The sequence below is a fragment of the Protopterus annectens genome, chromosome 1.part0 (assembly GCF_019279795.1).
Source record: "Protopterus annectens isolate FY-2018-M chromosome 1.part0, PAN1.0, whole genome shotgun sequence".
Taxonomy (NCBI): Eukaryota; Metazoa; Chordata; order Ceratodontiformes; family Protopteridae; genus Protopterus; species Protopterus annectens.
The window spans coordinates 1,241,571,563-1,241,589,087 of NC_056725.1; the positions used below are offsets into that span (position 1 = coordinate 1,241,571,563).

A 17,525-nucleotide genomic window follows, 5' to 3' on the forward strand; every position below is an offset into this window, starting at 1 on the left:
AGCCAATATGTTGGCAATGTCTGTAGGTTCAGTGATTTTTACATCATTTTGAACTAATTCTGAGCATATCTGGGAGTTTCCTCCCAGGTTTCTAACATAGCTAAAAAAGGCCTTATGATTGTCTTTTGAGTCCTTAGCGACTTTTCTCTCAAAATTTGCCTTGGATGATTTTATGAGAGATCTTAGTTTTTTACTTATAATGATCAAAGGTGTCTTCCCTTTTAAGGATTTTGCTCTATCTTGTAGTAGCTTCCTCCTTTTGTTGTAGAGCTTGTTTATGGCTGGGGTCCACCAGACTGGACGCTTGCCTTTGGTACAAAGAGTCTTTGTTTTGTGTGGGATTGCCTGATCCATGCAGTCCTGTAGGTGCTGGTAGAAGGCATTTGCAAGTGATTCAGCGGCTTGAGTAATGGTTTCCGCAGGCTCGGGGGCCTTGAAAGAGACCACACTAGTCTTTAGAAGTGTGAAGTCGGCTTTTGAGAAGTTCTTCACTGTGGTCTTTTTCATCTTGGGTGGGGGCGGGATGTGGACTTCCAGTGAGATTATTTTATGATCTGATCTCACCAGTGAGGGGTATACTTCCGGTGTTGAACATTGTGACCCCATGTTCGTGATGATGAGATCTAGTATGTTGTTCCATGGCATTTGAGTTTATGAACTCTAGGAACCTTTGGGCTAGAGTGTTGGGGCTTGAGTAGTGATCCCCGTCTATATTCGGGTAGTTGAAGTCACCTAGTATGATGGTGTTTGGAGATACATTTATCCCCTCCAGTGTTTTCAGGAAAGCTATGTGAGGTTCCTGAGTTTGAGAGGGTGGCCTGTAACATGCTACAAATTGCAGAGCAGTCTTGCCTATGGTTAATTGCACCTGGATGGTCTCCGATGCATCGTGCGTTTCCACCAACCTTGAGGTGTGGGTGTCCTTGATGAATATGGACACCCCCCTCCTTTCTTGGTGTTGTCCAGATTTTGGGGCCGGAACGCATGATATGAGGTAAAACCTGATAGTGCCGGGGTGCTCTCAGGAGCCTTGAACCAGGTTTCAGTCACAGCACAGACATCGATGTTCTCCATACTGAGAAGGGCTTCAAGTGCGTGCATCTTGAGGTTGAGACTTCTGGCATTGAGCAGCATTACCCTTAGTTTTTTTCCTTTTTTGTGTTGTAGGGTGGTAGGTTTAGAATTTGAGCCTTGCCTAAAAAAGGCACTATGGGGGTGGCAAGAGCCTTTGCCAATATCCGGAAGCCCGGGGGTGACAGGTGCAAGCTGTCCCTTGTGAAGCAGCGTGGCTTGTCCAGCATGTCATCCCAGGCAGACAGACATTGGATCCCCTTTGAATGACACCAGAGTTTAAGCCAATTATTAAAGCTGATCATCTTGTCTCTGTATTGTGGCATCATTCTTGGTGAAGGTAGGATACTGCTCAAGGTCAGGGTCATACCTGCCTGGACTACATGATCAGAGAGCTCCTCTATGTCTCTTTTCATGTAGTCCAGGGAGGTACGTCTCAGGTCGTTCACACCAGCATGGACAATGACTGAGTCGTACTTGTACCTTCTGTTGAGAGACCTGAGTGCTTGCGTTATGTGGCGGATTCTAGCGCCCGACAGGCAGCTTACTGTGACCTTCTCCTTACTCAATCTGGTGAGCGGGATGTCAGTGTGTCTGACTATGGAGTCACCAATGACGAGTGTGTCTGGCATTGTGTTTGGCCTTAAGGGCTGTGACTGTTTGGCACACTGACTATGTGGTCTATGTGTTGCATGTGTTGTGTCCTGAGGTGGCAGTTGTTTGGCTGTCTGCTTTGGTGGCCTCTGCTGTTTTGGTAGATTTTTGATCAGAGCCTCCGAGTATGTCTTTCTGTGTTTATGTGTATGATTTGAAGTTGAGATAGTACTATGTGAGACTGGGTTTGTGGTGTGTGTGGTTACCTTCTCCTCCTGTCTGGTCTTGCCAGTCCTATGTTGAGAGAGCTCAGCCTCCAGTTTGGCTATATATTTGCATCTCTCGCATGTATTTGTGTTTTGTGGGAGAAGGAGAGGGTTGTCTGTGTACATGAGGCAATTGTAACATTGCCTCAATATTCCCAGATTCACCAGCTGAGCAGGAGAGGACACTAGCAACTGATCCCTCGACATGCTAGAAGGAATAGACAAAAACTTTAAAAAGACTCCGGGGGATGTGGGTGATCGAAAAAGGGGTTTTAGGCTGGTGGGGTACTATGTATAATAAAAGTGCTATATCAAAGTAAAAAAATACTTTAGGAGCAAGTGCTAGGCTTTACAGATAGAGAATAGTCTACTTAGGAATCAAGTAGAGCTGAACTTTTTAGATATAGAATACGCTGGTTTGATCAGCAGTACAGTTCAAGGAAGGCTGTTTTAAGGGAAAATTTGAAGAGTTGACTTTAGGTAGCCCGAATAGTTTAACCTTGATAACCGCCGCTGCTCTTGTGTGCTCCTGTGGCAACTCCGCGCTAAAGCGTGCTTTATAGCAGGGGGCTGGAAAAGACAGGAAATGACCCAAAATGGCCAATAAACTACAAGTTACTGCCTTAAACCACTCCTCTGAGGACAAACAGGCAGCTCAGTACTCCCCACTCTCACTGGTGAGTAAAGAAACTTCCCCCTGACCAAACAAGGAAAATGAAGAAACATAGGAACCAAGACAAAGCCCAGGGATCAGCAAAATCTGATCACTGGAACAAACTATTAGGAAAGTATGGAAAACAAGAGTATTTTTTTTGTTTTTATATATATATATATATATATATATGTTTTTTTTTTTGGGGGGGGGGGGTGACACGCCAGCAGAGTCAAGTTAGGCATTTTCTGAAATTTTGACACGCCAAGCCAAAAATGTTCACCATCACTGCTTTAGACCATAGGAGCAGTACTAGGCAAGTGATAACAAGGTCTGAAAGATGCCTAGACATACGCACCTTTGTGTAGATAGTTTCAAGTTCTTGCCAAGCTGTCAAGCACATAATAGTGTGCATGTTATAAATTGAGCAGGGACATAAAATGCTAACTGTATTTTAAATTTGTGTCTATCCATCCAGTCAAGACTAGTTTTAAAGGTACTAAATAAATACTTTGACCTTTAGTGGTAACATCCCATAGGCTGGGTATATGTTGATTTAGGAAACTGTCCCTCCAACAAGTTTTGCCTATTTGGTATAGATTTAGGTCCATAGTGCAAGTGATTGTATAGGCGTTGCTCTGGTAAAGAAATGGGAGGTCAAATAGGATTGAGTCTGTTATGGCTGAAAAGGAGACATAGATCCCTTTGGAGTATCTGGTAGATTACCGAATATAAGGAGAGTATTGGGAGACCAAAGATTACACTTTATGATACTCTTCCAAGTTGTAGATATGATTTGCTGTTGGAGTGATCATTATTACACATGTACTATAGTTGTGTGAGGTACTCTCATCATAACAGTAGATACATGAATAGCAGGAATATGACTGTAGGATAGACTCCTGTTTTTGGTGTCAGGCACATTGACATTCAGTGCCTTGGTTCTGAAACCTTTACTCAACACCATTGCTAGTTTCTGTGGTAGGATCTGTTGTTCCTTCAACACTGAACTCATCGGTAACAATGCTAAGAAGTCTACTGGCCATTGACGAAAGGAAGGTGGTCCACACAGCCTACCTGGACCTCGCAAAAGCCTTCGATACAATACCCCACTCGGGCATTATAGATAAGCTCACCAGCTTAAATATAAACCTCTATGTCACTAGATGGGTTGCAAACTGGCTCAAGGACAGAACCCACATGGTTAGAATTGCTGGAGCCATGTCAGACTCCAAACCAGTTACAAGTGGCGTCCCACAAGGCTCAGTCCTGGGACCTCTCTTGTTCGGTATATATTTCTCAGAGGTACAGGCCAACACGGAAGGACTGTGGCTGACCAAGTTCGCAGATGACTGCAAACTGGGCACCATAATCGACTCTCCAGCTGACACAAGCATCCTCCAAAAGGGCCTCATAGAAACAGACAACTGGTGCCAGAGCCATGGCCTCAAGCTTAATGCCAAAAAGTGTATAGTCATCCCCTTTGGCAAAAGCAAAGTGCCCACAAATTACCACATAGGTGGTAATCCATTAAGTACAGAAGAAGTAAAGGGACCTGGGGACCCAAGTTGATAGCAATCTCTCATTTGACAACCACGTGGCCAAAGTGGTTAGAAAAACATTTTATATAGCCCACCTAATCATGAAGGGATTCACATCTAGATCAGGGGAGGTCATCGTGCCTCTTTACTCATCCCTCATCAGGCCCATAATCGAGTACAATGCCCCTTTTGGGATGTACCTTACCAAACACCTGCAGCAACTGGAAAGACCCCAAAAGTACCTCACCAAGAGGATCAAAGGGCTCAAACAGATGCCATATGCTGCCCAGTTAAAGAAACTCCAGCTCTACTCAGTGGCATACCGCCTGCTCAGAGGCGATCTGTGCCTGACGTATAAAGCCATGTCCAACCCGGAATTAAGGGACATGCTGCACCTCAAAAAATCCAAATCCCATTGAGCTACACGCTCGAGAGACTTGAACCTCAGCTCTGAAATAAATAGGACATGCTGGAGGGACAGATTCATAACCCAGAGGCTCCCTTCACTCTGGAATAAAATCCCAGTCCAGGTTAGGCATTGTCCCTCATTGACTCTCTTCAAGAGTAATCTTGATGAGTGGATGGGAGATCGTAGGTTTATCCCGGGTATCACTTCTGTGTCACTGTTAGACAGAGGCACAGTATACTAACCTCGAAAAAGGGCATAGCAAAATTAATTTAAAATGGGTTGAGAAAGCCAAACATACTCTGGCTAGGCTTATAAATGCCCTAGGGCAGATAGCCTAGTATGAACCTATGAAGCAGTACAGGGACAGGACATGATGCAGTGGCAATGTTTTAGCTTGGCATTAGATCCCTTTGAAGTTGGCATTGTCATTGCCTCCACCCTTGGAAGCCTGTCAATGTGCTAACTTAGCCCTATCATCTTCTCCCCAGAGAAGCTGAGTAACAGAAAGCCCCACAGGGATAGATCAGTGGTATCCTGAACAGATTCCTTATCCTTATTGTTGGATGAATCCCCCTCAAGTGTTCCCAGCAAGAGGAGGAATAAAAGGAGACATCTGGATTCTCCTTCAGTTTCCCCTGATCATGAATGCTGATCTTGAAGGGGAGGTAACCCCCCTCCAATGACACCAAATTGAGGAGATTGTTAGAATTAAATAAAGGCAGTCATGGCCAACTGTCCCAATTTCCCAGATGAGTAGATTCTGCAGGAGGCTTTTCACTCTCCCCTTCTGACTTCTGGAGTGATTCCTCCTCCTGCTAACCACATAGCTTGCTGATTGTGCAGAGGGCATGGGAAGAGCCATATGTGGTGGCACGTGTTCCATTGAGATTGTAAAAGATCCCCCAGTCCTCAAGATGCCCTCCGAAGAGACCCAGCAGTTCATCCCCAGGACTTGGAGTCTCAGGCAATGGACCTCTTTGATAAGCCCACATGTGTGTGAAGTACTTTTTTCTATCAGGGCTCTTAATTACATGATGCTCGTGACCCAGTTTCTATGTGAGCTGCCTGAAAAAAACCTTAAAGATGCTGATCAAGTTACACCCACTGGAATCTACAGTGAAAATTAGTATCCCAAGTGGTTACTTTTCCAGGCATAAATAACATTGGCATCAGACTTGCATTGAACTGTGGATATAGTGACCTGGGAAGCTGGGTTGGACATTTCCATTTGTTGCCACACCTAACTCAGTCAGCATATGTTTGTGCATAACTTCAAGGTGCCTTTTGGCAAAACCTATGACAGGTTATCCCTATTTAAGCCTCAGATGAAGGAAAAGCTACAGGGAACCAAGCAGGAAAAGGAGACACCTCTGCACTCCTCAAAGAACATTTTCATATAACTATAGAAGTGTGTAGAACTTGCAGTTGAAGAAGAGCCAACAGCTGCCATTTGAACAGTGCTCTGACTGAAACCAATGCAGGCACAGTGGTTTCCATAACTGTTGCCATCCTAGAGGCAGATGTGGTTTGTTAAATCTGCAGTTCCTTCCTCAAGGACAAACAGAATCACGGAGGACTTGTTCAGCTGTCTTGAGGTAGTCCAGGTTGAATCTTCCTGCATCATCTTGTGCGGTAGGCCATCATGCAGGACAAGTAGAGCAGTGAGATAGTATCCATATGCTGCATCATTTCTTTTTACCCCTGTTAAGGCCAGCAATCAGGCTGTCAGACATCCCACTATTTCACAATGGCTAACAAGGCTCTTTGCAAAAGATCCATTCATGAGGTTCCAGCAGACCAGATATGTCCCATAGTTTTTTTCAAGATTATTTTTAGTTCTCAAGAAGTTAAAGGATCTTAGACTCGTGTTAGATCTGAGTGGTCTAAGTTGATATGGAAAGAAAACAAAATTCTTCATGGTCATGGTACAGTCATCTCATGCTTGCAGGAGGAGACTGGATGTAGTAATCAAAGCTCCAGGTTGCCTGTTTGCACATGAGGATAACTCAGGAGATCCCTGTGCTGCAGAGATAGAAGCATTCAGTATCCATTTTTTATCATGCACAATGACCATTGTAAATTACCTCATACTGAATAAAGGACAACTTACTGCAACTCTTCAGATCCTTAGAGATTTCAGTGGATGCTGTGAAGTCCCAGGTGGAACCATCACAAACACAGAGCTTTATCTTGTGTTACCTTGAATGAAGGATCTGTTTATCCCATCTCCATCCAGGCAAATTTGCCAGATTTCAGTCCAGGGTTCTTGCTCATCTGTGCCTCAAGGTTCTGGATCTGATGGCAGACAGTTTTTTCTTCACCCCACTATGAGAAGCATGGAATGAGAGTACTTCACTGGGCACTTAAGGTCCAGTGAAATCAGAGATCAGTTCCTATGACCCTCCGGAATTCTATTCAGAGGGACTAGGTCATGATAATAGATCTGTCTGCACATTAACATCTTGTAGATGAAGACAGCCCTCTTTATGTTGCAGGCTGTACAGGACTTCCTTCCCCTGGGTACATTTGCCATGTTCTCCACCAGTATGGTGGCAGTCTGGTACATCAGCAAGCAAGGGAGAGCTCATTCTTTCCCAATCAGTTATGAGGGAGTAAGACACTATGGCTGTGAGTTGTATCAAGGCACCATTTTCTGGTCCCAGTGCATGTTTACGGTCAGGCTAGCTGTGTAGTAAGTAAGCTCAGCTGATGTTTACTGATGCCTCATAAGTGGTCCCGCAGTTAGTGTCAAATGCCATCTTCTGCTGATGGGAAAGTCCTTGTAATCTGTTTGCATCTTAAACCACTGCCAAATGCAGCAGATATTTTTCCTTAAACTCCCATAGGAGTAGAAACACTGGTACACTCTGACCCTGCAGTGGCCATTGTGTCTCTCTGACGCCTTTTTTCCATATGTTCTTCATGTTTCACTGTTGCAGTCATCACATTTGGGTTATCTGCTTGCAGTAGCCCTCAGTCGGCCTGATTAACAAAGTCTTGGGTCCTGCGTTGGTTGCTGTCCATTCTTCCGTGACGTCAGGTTATCATGGGTATAAAACATACAGCCGGCGCCATTACAAGTCTTTCTTGCCGTGCAGTGCTCGAAGCAGAAGCAGTTCGCAAGTGCCGGTCGGCTGACTCCTGAAATTTTCATTTTCGAGTTTCAGAACCAAAGTCTTTAACTAAAAGCTAAGTACCCCGTTGGGGAAACTTTTTCTTGCTCTAAATCGATGTCAGTAAAAGTAAATAATTGCATTACTTGTGGAAAGCAAATACCTCATAAAGATTTTCATTCGTGCTGTATTCCTTGCTTAAGCCCTGACCACGACGTACCTCACTGTCTGTTTTGTGCCTTATTTAAACCATGAACTATCCGTTGTCAGTATATTTTCGCTTCTAAATATTTTGGTGCTCGGTTCAATTATCCTGATATGTCTTCAGTAAGCCATCCGACTACTGACATTCCGAAAAAACACAAAGATAAATACAGAGACAGGCCGGCTAGGTCCAAAGCTGCCAACGACGCTTCTCCTAAGCCAGTTCTGAGGCGCTTTCGCAGCCCCTGATACCTGCTACTTCAGATTTACAGGCCTCTACTGAGACCCATTTGGAGTCTGGTATGCCACAAGATGTTTCAACTGTGGAACCAGTGGATGTCTCTACCTTGGATGGGTCCAGAGCCGCTGTGCAGGCACCAGCTTCTGAAGGTGTATTCAGGCCTACTGACTTCCGTATTAAACCGACGCCATCTTCTTCAAGGCCTAAAACTTGAACCATGCCTAGAAAACCGACACCCAGACCACATGGTCAGGCCTCTGTGCCCGAAAAACAAATAAGAATGGCTGAAGACCTTACTACTTTAATTAGGGGGAAGCCAACCTTCCCCCTCTAAGAGACCTAGGACTGAGTTTGCTTATGATACTTTTGACCAGGATTCTGAGTTTTCTGTTTCCTCTGATGACCAGGATTTACCCTTATCTACTTATGAGGATTCTGATGCTGAGGACTCTATTCCCTCTGCTTCCCCTCTGAGGATTTCTCTTTTGGTGAAACCTTGCATACTCTCAATGAGTATTTTCGTTGGGAAAGTCAGGATTTCTCTGATTCTAAAAAAAGGCTTAGGAATTTCTTACTTTTGCCACAGCACAGGCCATTAGCCATTCCCCCTGTACTAGATATCGTTGATGATGCCTTTTCGGAATCTAGCTTGGCCCCTGACTCTTTACCTCCTGCTCCCAGAAAACCTGATAGATATTACAGGGTCCCTGACTCTCACAAATTCCTTTTCAAAAATCCTACTGCGGATCCTGAGACCATTTCCCAGGGACCCAAGGGTATTAAAGCTACTACTGCCAAAAATCCTACCCCCTCTGATAGAGATTCCAGGGCGCTGGATAGATGGGGTAAGAAGGTATACACTTCTGCAACTTTGGCCATTAGGGCCTTAAACTGCCAGTTTCATATGTTAAAGTATCAGCAGCATATTATTGGATTGCTTAAACAGAAAATTATGTTGATTCCTGATTGTGCTAAAAATAAGGATTTACAGGATTTACTGCATTCAGCTGAACAAGTTGGAAAACATACGGTTTTGATTCACTAGAGGCATCTTGCAGGGCTGCTCTGACTGGGTATGTACTTAGAAGGCATGCTTGGCTTAAGGAGCAATCCTTGCCAGATCATGTTAAAGCGAAATTACTGGATGCTCCCTTAAACCAGGACCGCCTCTTTGGCAACAAGGCAGAAGAAGTTCTTAAAAAGATAAAGGAAAAAGCTAAGTCTATGCAAACTGTTTTAAGTTTTTTTACAAGTACAACCTCCAAGGTTTAGTAGGCATTGGCCTTCCAAGAATTGGTCCCTTCCTACCTCTTCCAGACCTTCTCAGTCCAAACCCAGATCCAGCAGAGCTCCCAGGCTTCAGTCCCAGGGTATGCACAGGACTAAGCAGTGGGGGGCCTCTACTTCCAAATCTGGGAGTAATAAAACTCCCCCCTATGGTAAACTGCCTCAGTGACCTTTTAAAACTTCCAAGCACTTCTCAACTGACTGCTCCTTTGGGGGGAAAGATTGCTCTTCATGCAAAGAACTGGGAACTCATCACCCAGACAAATGGGTTTTAAATTTAATGTCCCAGGGATACAGATTTCACTTCCACATATTACCAACACCAAGCAGGTGGCTAGATCTACCCCAAAATCAGTGGGCAGAGGTGCAAAAGCAAGTGCTTTCTCTCTTAAGCATGGGGGCTATTCAGTTGGTACCAGCTGGACCTGTCTACTCTCTAAACACCTTTTTGGTGATTCCAAGATTCAAGATGCTGACTCTTCACCAGTTGCTCCCTATGCTAGGCAAAGATGCCTGGTTGGCAACACTAGATTTAAAGGAAGTTTACCCGCACATTCCAATCAGGGAATCTTGCAGACGATACCTACATTTTAAAGAAGGCTACACACACTATTGGTTCTCTGCATGCACTTTGGCTTATCTACTGAGCCCACAGTATTCACAAAGTGCCTAGCTCCAGTTATTGCATTTTGCAGGCAAAGAAATATTCAAATATACTCATACCTGGACGATTGTCTAATTCAGGCAGAAAGCCAGGACATACTTTTGAATCATCTCTCTTTTGTACAAAGGGTGCTAACATGTCTGGGGTACACCAGAAATGAAAAGAAATCACTCCTGGTACCCTGTCAACAAATTAAATTCCTGGGAGCAAGCTTGAATACAACTTCCCAGATGGCTTTCCTCACACCAAAGAAACAAATTCATTTGACAACGTACTTCAAACAAGTGGCCATAAAAACCCTATCTGCAAGGCTTGGGGTTCATGGCCTCCTGCATTCTTCTAATTCCATATGCAAGACTGCATATGAGGAAACTACAGTGGTATCTAAAATGCCTGTGGTGTCAACATTCTCAGGATGTTCTTTGTGTTTCACTGTTGCAGTCATTACATTTGGGTGATCCTGACTTCAGATCATCAGGGATATAAAAGATGTAGCCGATGCCATTTTATTCAGTCTTTCTTGCCGCGCAGTGCCCGAAGCAGAAGCAGTTCGCAAGTGCCAGTCGGCCGATTCCTGAGATTTTCATGTTCGAGTTTCAGATCCGAAGTCTTCATTAAAAGCCAAGTACCCCGTTGGGGAAACGTTTTTCTTGCTCCACCAGAGAAACAAATTCATTTGACAACCTACTTCAAACAAGTGGCCATAAAAACCCTATTTGCAAGGCAAATACTACAAGCCTTGGGGTTCATGGCCTCCTGCATTCTTCAAATTCCATATGCAAGACTGCATATGAGGAAACTACAATGGTATCTAAAAAGCCTATGGTGTCAACATTCTCAGGATCTAGAAGCAATGATTCCTGTCATACTGTGCCTACGCCTAGAGTTCCTTTGGTGGGTAGAGGCCTGCCACCGAATCAAGGGACTACCATTCACACTACCCCCTGTCACCCAAGTCCTAACAGATGCATCAGACTATGCATGGGGGGCTCACCTGGCAGGGAGGTGCATTCAGGGCAAATGGAACCCAAGTCAAATGCACCTACATATCAATCAAAAAGAAATGTTAGCTGTACAGAATGCTCTGACAGCTTTCAAGGACCACATTCTTCCAGGACAGTTAATGGTAAAGATGGACAACACCACTGTTATGTGGTACATAAAAAAAGCAGGGGAGGTACATATTCTTACCCCCTTTGCAGACTAGCCATGGCATTGTGGAACACAGCCCTGAGCTACCAAGTGCATCTACAAGCTCAATTCCTGCCAGGAAAACTAAATACACTGGCAGACGAACTAAGCAGAAACCTCATGAACCCACACGAGTGGAAACTGGAACCAAGGATTTTCAACATGTTGACAACCAAATGGGGGAGCCCAGATATAGACCTGTTTGTCTACCCCCAGAACTATCAGTTGGACAAATTTTGCACAAGGACTCCCCACAAACAAGCTTGGAAAGTGGATGCTCTGTCCTTCAACTGGAAAAACCTTTCGGTTTATGCCTTTCCTCCTCTGCCTCTGCTCTCTAAAGTACTACTAAAGATCAAGCAAGACAAACCAAGCACGATTTTGATTGCACCAGACTGGCCACGCCAACACTGGTACCCCCTCTTGCGCAGTGTGTCACTGTTGGCCCCCATGGTCCTGCCTCAGTCTCCTACCCCATTGTCTCAGCAGGAAAACCGGATTCTGCACCCTCAGCCTCAAATACTGAACCTTGCAGCCTGGCTAATTACTTAATCTCTCCTGTACCATACCTCAGTAAACCAGTGATGGATATCATTTTAGAGGTAAGGAGGCCTAGTACTAGAAAATCTTATGCTGAAAAATGGAAAAGATTCTGTGCCTGGAACCAATCTCAAGAGATGAGCACAGCAGTGCCCAGTTTACCTCAGATTTTACAATACTTAACTGAGATGTTTCACAAAGGCCTGTCTTTCTCCTCCATCAAAATTCATGCCTCAGCCATTTTATAACAGAGAACCTCCCCTCTTCTCTCATCCACTGCTCAAGCAGTTCCTCAGAGGGGCCAAAAACTTAAGACCACACAGGAGAGCCCCAACCCCAGCCTGGGACCTTAACTTTGTATTGGAGAAACTCACTCTTCCTCCTTTTGAGCCAGCTGCAAGTGCAGAGTTGAAATTCCTTTCTTGGAAAACAGCCTTCCTTTTAGCCATCACTTCAGCAAGAAAGGTGTCTGAATTACAGGACCTTATGGCAGTATAGCCTTTCATCATCTTTCATGCGGACTGGGTGTCCCTCAGGACCAATCCCTCTTTCATGCCCAAGGTGGTATCCGGTGTGGCCCTTAATCAGTCTATTCATTTGCCAACCTTCTTTGCTAATCCACAGAACAAAGGGGAACGTATACTGCACTCCTTAGATGTGCACTGACAACTTAGATTTTACTTGGACAGGACTAAACCTCTCAGGAAATCTGAACAGCTGCTGGTGGCATTTGCTGTAGGGGGAGAGGGAAAGGCCATTTCAAAGCAAACCATTTCTAAATGGATAGGTCATTGCATTAATTTCTGCTATAAGCACCATAGGAAAACTATCCCACAGTGGATAAGACCGCATTCAACCAGGGCTGCATCTACCTCTACAGCCTTTCACATAGGTGTCCCTACCAGGGACATCCTAGAAGCTGCTACCTGGAGTTCTGTAGATACTTTCACCAAGTATTACCATTTGCCAATTTTCTCTAAATCCAGAGCTGGCTTTGCCACTGCAGTCTTGCAGGACCTAATGCTACCTAATTTCCTCCTTCCATCCTTAGCTTTGGGAATCTACCCAAATTTGATGACTGCAACATTGAAATACGAAGAACATGGTACAGTTGTGTACACTTACCGTAAATGTAGATGTTTAAGTGTATTCACTTTTGCAGTCCTAGTTACCCTCCCTCCAGCCTCCTGACTTCTATTGTCTATACCTCTATTCTTGTTTACTATGCATAAAGCTTTCTGGTGTATTTGCTTTTTGTTGAAGGTGTAACCTTGTATATAATTGCTTCCCATTATGGGGGCACCTGACATCTGGGGCAAGGAAAAACTGATAAAATGGCGTTGGCTGCATGCTTTATACCCCTGACTACCTGACGTCATGGAAGATGAGATAGCAACTGATGCAAGACTCAAGACTATGATAATCAGGCCAACTGAGGGCTACTGCAAGCAGATAACCCAAATGTGATGACTGCAACAGTGAATACACTCGAACATCTACATTTATGGTACGTGTACACAACTGTACTTTCTTTTTGACCCAGTTGGACCATCCCGGTAGTACAAAGGGCATATATTTATTAATTTTGTTATTTTTATCACTTTGTTTTTAATGTATTTACTCTTGTTTATTGATTTTATAATGGGAGGTTCCATTTTAAGTTAGCAACTAATGACGTGACTAGCATGTTTTTTTCTGATGGGTTATATTTGTGAGTGTGTTTTTTCTGATTGGATATACTTGTGGGTGTGTTTGCTTCGTTCACAAGTTTTAAACGTTATTGGTATGGGATTCATGTGGTTCTGAAGATGTCCGTATTACCGGATGAAAGCACTTAACCTGAATACGCTTTTGTAACTTGAATACCCTTTCATTGATGTTCTTCGTGTTTCACTGTTGCAGTCATTACACTTGGGTTATCCTGCTGGCAGGCTACACTCAGTCGGCCTGAATTCCAAAGTCTAGGTCCGGCATCGGTTGCTGTCGCCTCTTCCATGACGTCAGTGCGCCAGGGGTATAAAAGATGCAGCTGACGCTATTTTCTTCAGTTTTTCTTGCCTCAGATGTCAGGTGCCCCCAAAAGGGTAGGCTACAAATATGCCAATAAAACAAGAATGCACCAAAATATATAATACCTTAATCTACAAGCAAATACACCACATAGGTTGCATAGATTAGAGAAGTGCAGATAAGTTCCAGCAAAGATAAGGGGGATGGCGGGTGGGTAACCTGGACTGCAACAGTGAATACTCTCAAACATCTACATTTATGGTAAGTGTATACAACTGTACTATGTTCTTCGTGTTTCACTGTTGCAGTCATTACACTTGGGTTGAATCCCAAAGCTATGGTTGGGAGGCTGGAGCTAAATAGCATTTGGAGCGGCTATGAGGCCCTGCAGAACTGCAGTGGCAAAGCCTACCCTGGATTTAGAGTAGAGTGGTAAATGATAGTGCTTTGTAAAGGTGTGCACTGAACTCCAGGCAGCAGCCTCTAAAATGTCTTTGATTGGAACTCCCCTGAGGAAGGCTGCTGAACTGGCTGCTGCTGTGGTTGAATGTGGCCTAATGCCCTTAGGCACTGGCTTGCCATGTTGTGAATAGCAGAAACAAATGCATTGGCCTATCCACTTTGAAATAGTCTGCTTTGAGATAGCCTTTCCTTATGATCCTGCAGCATATGCCACTAATAGTTGCTCTCCCTTTCTGAAAGCTATGGTTCTGTCCAAGTAGAAGCATAGCTGTCTGTGTATGTCCAAAGAATGCAGAATTCTCTCCTCCTTATTCTGTGGGTTTGGATAAAAAGTAGGCAGATGAATAGTTTGGTTAAGGGCCACACTGGACACTACCTTAGGCATAAATGTCGTGTTTGTCCTCAGAGAAACCCTGTCTGGATAAAAAATGATAAAAGGTTCCACAGCCATGAGTGCATGTAGCTCTGAGACTTGTCTTGCAGAGGTTACTGCTAGGAGCAGAGCTGTTTTCCAAGATAAAAACTTTATATCAGCTGTGGCGGCTGGCTCAAAAGGAGGCAGGGTGAGTTTTTCCAAAACATAATTGAGGTCCCATGCTGGTATTGGTGATCTTCTTGGAGGCCTTAAGTTTTTGGCTCCTCTGAGCTACTGCCTTAACAAGGGATGAGAAAAGATTGGTGGCTCTGTACTGTAATGAGCCGAAATGGCAGAGGCATGAATTTTAATTGATGAAAAGGATAGGCCTTTGTCCAGTATCTCAGATAAGTATTGCAAAATCTGAGGAATATCTGGTACAACTGTGTCAATTCCTTGTGCCTGATTCCAAGCACAGAATCGCTTCCATTTTCTAGTGTAAGATTTTCTAGTACTAGGCCTTCTGGCCTCCAAAATGACATCCATTACAGCTTTAGTGAGAGGCGCGTTTTGTATCACTACATTATGCTGCCAGATTTAAGGTCTTTAGTTGGCTGTGCAGGATCTGATTGTTTTGTTGGGATAGTAGATGAGGTATTTGAGGCAAGGTCTAAGCCGGGCATTGAGACAAGTTCCTTAGGATTGGATACCAGTGCTGGCGGGGCCAGTCTGGGGCAATCAGTATCATCTTTAGCTTCTCTTGTCTGACCTTTAGGAGTACCTTGGAAGGGAGAGGCAGTGGAGGAAAGGCATATACTGCTAAGCTTTTCCAGCTGAAAGATAGGGTGTCCACTTTCCATGCTTGTCTGTGATAAGTCCTTGTGCAGAATCTTTTTAGTTGGTAGTTGTGAGGAGAGGCAAATAGATCTATATCTGGGCATCCCCATTTCCTTGTTATCATGCTGAAGACTTGTAGATCCAATTTCCACTCGTGGGGATCCATGAGGTTTCTGCTTAGTTTGTCTGCCAGAGTATTTATCTTTCCTGGCAGGAATTGTGCCTGCAGATGTACTTGGTAAGTCAATGCTGTGTCCCACAAAGTCATGGCTAGTCTGCAAAGGTGGTAAGAATGAGTGCCTCCCTGCTTGTTTATATACCACATGACCGTGGTTTTGTCTGTCTTTATCAGTAGTTGTCCCGGATGAAGTAGGTCCTTGAAGGCTATCAGGGCATTCTGAACAGCTAGCATCTCTTTTTGATTGATATGTAAATGCATTTGGAATACATCTTCCTGCCATGTGGGCCCCCCAGGCATAATCTGATGCATCCGTTGTTAATGTCTGCCTGGCTGGGGGTAAAGTGAATTTCTGTCCCTTGTTCTGGTGACAAGCCTTCACCCACCAACGAAACTCCTGTTGCAGGCAGGGAATGAGGGTAATTATTGTTTCCAGGCTGTGACAATGTTGAGTCCAAACACTTTTTAGGTACCATTGAAGTTTCCTCATATGCAGTCTCACATATGGAATTAGTAGAATGAAGGATGCCATGAAGTCCAAAGCCTGCAGAATTTTTCTTGCAGATAACTGGGCCTTTGTAGCCAACAGGTTGAAATAGGTAGTCAGTTGCCTGTTTGTCTGGCATGAGATAAGCCATCTGGGCAGTTGTATTTAAGCTTGCACCCAGGAATATGATCTCTTGAGAGGGTACTAGCTTTGATTTCTTTTCGTTGACTGTGTACCCTAGGCCTGTTAAAAATCTCTTTACAAACGCCAGATGCTGTTGTAGAATGTCCTTGTTCTCTGCTTGAATGAGGCAGTCATCCAAGTAAGGATATATTTGTATTCCTCTTTGTCTGCAGTATGCAATTACTGGTGCCAGGCACTTTGTGAAGACCCTGGGTGCAGTAGATAAGCCAAAGGGCAGTGCAGAGAATTGGTAGTGCATTGAGCCAGCTTTGACTCTGAGGTATCTTCTGCATGTTTGTTGGATTGGGACATGCAGGTATGCCTCTTTTAGTTCTAAAGTCACAAGCCAAACCTTCTTGCCCACTTCTTGGGCAAAAGTTGCTGTAGAGTCAACATTTTGAATTTTGGTATATCCAGAAATGTATTTAGAATAGATAGGTCTAGTATTGGTCTCCAGGTCTTGTCCTTTCTTGGTACCAAGAACAGTCTTGAATAAAATCCTTGTCCCTGCTCTTGCTCTGGTACTTGTTGAATGGCCCTCATGTCCATGAGGGATGAGACTTGCTTTTGTGACTCTGCCCATTGATGTTTTGGCAGGTCTGGCCAACTGTTTGTCCTTGGCAGGGTACGGAAGTGAAACTTGTAGCCCTGTGACACTATGTCTAGGACCCATTTGTCCTGGGTTATTATGTGCCAGTTTTGCGAAAAAAGTGCTAGTTTTCCCCCTAAAGGTCCTGTCAGAAGATAAGTGCTTGGTGCAGTCAGAGGGAAGTCATTGGGACTGTTTCCTGTATGGCTGTGATTTGTCTTCACCACTTTTGGAGGTAGAAGCACCCCATTGTTTAGACCTGTACGAACCTTGGGGCTGGGATCTGCCTCTTGGGCGTCTGTATCTGCCCCTTTGTGGTCTGTCTGACAATGGAAAGGACCAATTCTTTGTAGGCCAGTGTCTGCTAAATCTTTGAGGCTGAACCTGTAAGAAATCCTTAACCTTTGAAGCTGAAGTCGTTTTAATGTATAATTGATTTGGTCTGAAAACACCCTCAGAAGCCGATACCTGTTCAGCGGCTCCGGACCCATCTGAGGAAATAGTCTCCGAAGGTCCAATACCTTGAGCCTCCAGTGGCCTAGGCGACTCCACGTGGGAGTCGGTAGCGGCCTGCGGGTCTAAAGTAGCGGGCATCAGGGGCTGTGAAGGACCCTCACTGAGAACCGGCGACTGACTTAGAAAAAGCCTCGT

The 17,525-nt window shown here is 44.4% G+C and overlaps 1 protein-coding gene across 1 annotated transcript in view; it reads left to right on the plus strand.

Moving 5' to 3' along the window:
- The window catches only part of HACE1 (HECT domain and ankyrin repeat containing E3 ubiquitin protein ligase 1), a gene marked incomplete in the record, with an annotated part of 1,502,717 nt that overhangs the window by 1,483,393 nt on the left and 1,799 nt on the right, over positions 1-17,525 (plus strand).